Source organism: Macaca fascicularis, chromosome 4 (assembly GCF_037993035.2).
Source record: "Macaca fascicularis isolate 582-1 chromosome 4, T2T-MFA8v1.1".
In the NCBI taxonomy this organism is placed as follows: Eukaryota; Metazoa; Chordata; class Mammalia; order Primates; family Cercopithecidae; genus Macaca; species Macaca fascicularis.
In genome coordinates, this window is record NC_088378.1 from 152665234 (window position 1) to 152669696 (window position 4463).

Sequence of the window (4463 nt, forward strand, 5' to 3'; positions counted from 1 at the left end):
TGTAGTTATTATAAATGGGATCTCATTCTTGATTTGTCTCCTAGCTTGAATACTATTGGTGTATAGAAATGTTACTGATTTTTGCACATTGATTTTGTATCCTGAAACTTGACTGAAATCATTTATCAGTTCTAAAATTCTTTTGGTGGAGTCTCTAGGGCTTCCTAGGTATAGAATTATATCATCAGCAAAGACATAATTTGACTTCGTTTCCTCTTTTGGGTGCCTTTTTTTCTTTCTTTTGCTTGATTGCTGTGGCTAACACTTCCAGTACTATGTTGAATAGGAGTGCTGAGAGTGGTCATCTTGCCTTGTTCCTGTTCTTAAGAGGAATGCTTCCAGTTTTTGCCCATTCAGTATGATGTTAGCTGTGGGTTTGTCATAGATAGCTCTCATTTTGAGGTATGTTCCTTTGATGCCTAGTTTGTTGAGGGTTTTTATCCTGAAGGATGTTGGATTTCATCAAAAGCCTTTTCTGTGTCTATTGAGATGATCATATGGTTTTTGTTTTTAATTTTGTTTATATGGTGAATCACATTTATTGATTTGTGTATGTTGAACCAATCTTGCATTTCAGGAATGAAGTCTACTTGGTCATGGTGAATTAACTTTCTGATGTGCTGCTGGATTCAGTTTGAAAGCATTTTTTGAAGACTTTTGCATCTATGTTCATCACAGATATTAGCCTGTAGTTTTCTTTTTTCATGTGTCTTTGAGAGGCTTTGGTATCAGGGTGATGGTGGCTTCATAGAATCAGTTAAGGAGGAATCCTTTTTCTTTGACTTTTTTTATAATAGTTTCAGTAGAATTAGTATCAGCTCTTCTTTGTATATCTGGTAGAATTCAGCTATGAATTCGTCTTGTTCAGGGCTTTTTTGGTTAGTATGTTTTTTATCACTGATTCAATTTTGTAACTCAATATTGGTCTGTTCAAGGTTTCAATTTCTTCCTGATTGAATCTTGGGAGGTTGCATGTTTCCCTAAATTTATCCATTTCCTTTACATTTTCTAGTTTGTGTGCATAAAAATGTTTATAAAAGTGTCTGAGAATATTTTGTATATCTGTAGGATTGGTTGTAATGTCACCTTTGTCATTTCTCATTATCATTATTTGATCTTCTCTCTTCTTTGTTAATCTAGCTAGTGGCCTATCAATCTTATTTATCCTTTCAGAGAACCAACTTTTGGTTTATTTGATCCTTTGTGTGAATTTTTGGTTCTCAATTTCATTCAGTTTTGCTCTGATTTTAGTTATTTCTTTTCTTCTACTAGTCTTGGAGTTAGTTTGCTCCTGTTTTTCTAGTTCCTCTAGGTGTGATGCTAAATCGTTAATTCGAGATCTTTGGTGCTCCACACATTCAGATAAATGTCTCTAGTAACAAACTGTAGAAATGATCCCTGAAAATATAGTCTTAGTTTTTTTAAAAATTACAAATTCAATCTCTTTATTCATTATGTGTCTACTCAGATTGTCTATTTCTTAAGTCAGTTTCAGTAGTTTGTGTCTTCCTAGGAATTTGTCCATTTCATCTAAGTTATCTAATTTAGTGGCATACAATTGGTTATAGTATCCTTTATGAACTTTTTATTTGTATAAGATTGATTGTAATCTCCCCTTTTCCATTTCTGGTTCTGGTAATTTAATTCTCCCCTTTGTTTTCTTGGTTAATGTAGCTTAAGTTTTGTCAATTTCTTAATCCTTTCAAGGAGCCATCCTTTGGTTTCATTGACTTTCACTATTGTTTTTGTATCTAATATTTCACTAATTTCTTCTTTAATCTTGATTATTTCCTTCCTTCTGCTTGCTCTACTTTTTAGGTTTAGTTTGCTCTACTTTTTCCAATGTCTTAAGCGGGAAGTTTAGAATATTGATTTGGGACCTTTCTTTCATTCTAAACTGCATATCTCTTAATCTTTCCTTTATATTTTTCATTTGCTTTTATTTTGTGTCAAGTTATGCACAGTCTCTTCAGATCTATCTACCAGTTCACCAATTGTCTTTTCAGCTATCACTTCTCTGTTTTTTATATAGCTATTCAGTTTCTTCTTTCAACCACCACCATCTTTTTTCCTATAATTTCTATTAGGTTATTTTTCAAATCTGCCTAGGCATATTTAATAGTGCTTTTTCCTTTGATATTTAAAAATCCCAATTTTTGTTGCTTTAAACATTTTATACAGTTATTTTATACTCTGAAAATAAAATATCTCATAATTCCAACATTTGCAGTCATTAAGAGCTCTAAATCTTTTGTTTGTGATTTCTACTGACTCTTGTTCATGGGGCTTCCTTCCTCAGATGCTTCACACATTTTGATTGTGACCTCATATTTGGCAGAACTGAATCTGTGGGAATATTGGGAAGACTGAGATGAAGATATTCTTCTCCAAAGAGGATTTTCATTTGTTTGGTTTTAGCCTTGTGTGGTACTAATAACCTGAGACCACTTTCATTTAATTTCTCAACTTGGGGATTTAACAGTTGCACACATATTTAAATTCAAAGCCCAGATCCATATACAGACAAATGTAGTGGCACAAATTCTCACGAGAGACTTTTTCCCCGGTTCCTTGATAGAGATCAATTTCTTGTTTGCTCTTTTTGTTATACAGTCGGGGAAGCCTACCTTTTCACAGGTTTTGGTATCAGGGTGTTGGTGAAAGAACAAGGTGTTTTGAAGGTCCCAGACTTATGTGCACCTGGGGATTTCCTCCCACCTTCCTCATTCACAGGACTCCAGCCTCACTGGATTTGTTACAGTTTCTACAACATCCCAAGCACTCTCCTGCCTCACGATGTTGACATCTGTGGTTTCCTCTGGCTGAACCCTCTTACCCCAGGATCCCACATCCACAGGCCTTAGGCCCCTAACTCCTTTTGTGTTTCTGTCCCAAAATCATGTTTTCAACAAGGCCTTCTTTGACCACCCTCTAAAAACAAGCATTGCCCCTCTTCTCTGTGACCCCTTCAGTCTAGTTTATTTTTCTCTACAGCATTTATCAACATCTCACCTATTGTGTGTTTCTTTGTCTCCGTCTACCATCACTAAGATAAAAGCTCCTGAGCACTGGGGATTTTTGCTTATTCACTGCTGTATCACCACTGCCTAGAACAGTGCCTAGAACACAGTGGGTAGTCAATATATATATTTTCTGAATGAATAAATGTATGCCTTTAGGAATGAATGAATGGCAGGGCTAGGAGTGGGAGTGGGACAGCATGAAAAGACTGGTTATATTAGAAAAGGAATAGGTGTAGAGAGAGCAAGAAACCATGAGGAAAGGAGGGGCTGGGCATGGTGCTGTGTACCTGCAGTTCCAGCTACACGGGAGGCTGAGGCAGGAGGATCCTTTGAGCCCAGGAGTCTAAGGCCAGCCTGGGCAACACAGTGAGACTCCACCTCTTAAAAAGAAAGTAAAAAAGAAAAGAAATAAAGAAAAAAAGAAAGGAAGAAGGCAGGTAAAGTTCTCCTACTTTGCAATTTTACTTAGACTCTTCAGGGACAGCTGACGCCCTTGGCACTGGCTTCTTCTATTATCTCCAGCATTAGTTTCCTTCCTGAATGTTCTGAAGGCGGCTCTCAATAAATACTTCTTGACTGACAGCTTACTTAAGTCATTATAAGAGGATTTCTTCTGCATTAGTCAGAAAACGAAATCACTTTCTAGATTGCTTTGCTGGGCAGGCCTGTCCCCAGAGCTGCCAGGGGAGGGAAGGCGTGGGTGATCACTGTGCCCATGCTTGGAAGCCTGGAAATTAATCAGAGGAGATGTGGCCCTTGTTAGGAGAAGGCCTCTATCGGTTTTCCATGTACAAAGCCACCCAAGAAAAAGGCAGAACTCAATGAGATGGAACTCGGCTGGAATCTACAGTTTAGCTTTTTATTGAAAGCTATGAGAAAAAATAATTTAAGGTGGTTAAATCTCAACTTTTATTGGTTATCGTCTTTAACTTTGACATATCTACTCACTACTTTATATTTTTCTAGTACTTTGATTTTTGTGTACATATTTCGAGACAGTGTTGACTACTAGGATATACATGGGAAGAGAAGAGATCTACTTATCTAATTATCAGCTATACCTTAGGCAAAATATTTAGTCAGACTGTGGTTCACATAGAGTGGAGATTAAATAGTTAAAAACCAAAACTCCAAAGAGGGAGGAAGGAAGTAGCTTATTTTTAACCCCTGCTGTGACAACAAGAGGCTATCAATCAGAGAGGGACAGACTTCGAGGAAAAAGTTCTCCAGCCTGCATTTATGTACAAGCTACTCATTTTCTGCTGAAAGACAAGAATTAAAGCTTTTCATCACAGGAAAGAAAAAGTACCCAAATTTTGGAATCCTCCCTGAAGTTCCACATTTTCTTGGATTTGTGTACTAGCAATTAGACTGGAGCTATCTGTGAACTCCGAATATCTGAGACAGGTCTCAGTTAATTTAGAAAGTTTATTTTTGCTA

At 36.7% G+C, this 4463-nt stretch overlaps 1 pseudogene; it reads right to left on the minus strand.

Moving 5' to 3' along the window:
* Positions 1 to 1304: 1304 nt before the first annotated feature.
* Positions 1305 to 1414, minus strand: LOC123573301 (small nucleolar RNA U3; annotated as a pseudogene).
* Between the last annotated feature and the right edge of the window lie 3049 nt (positions 1415 to 4463).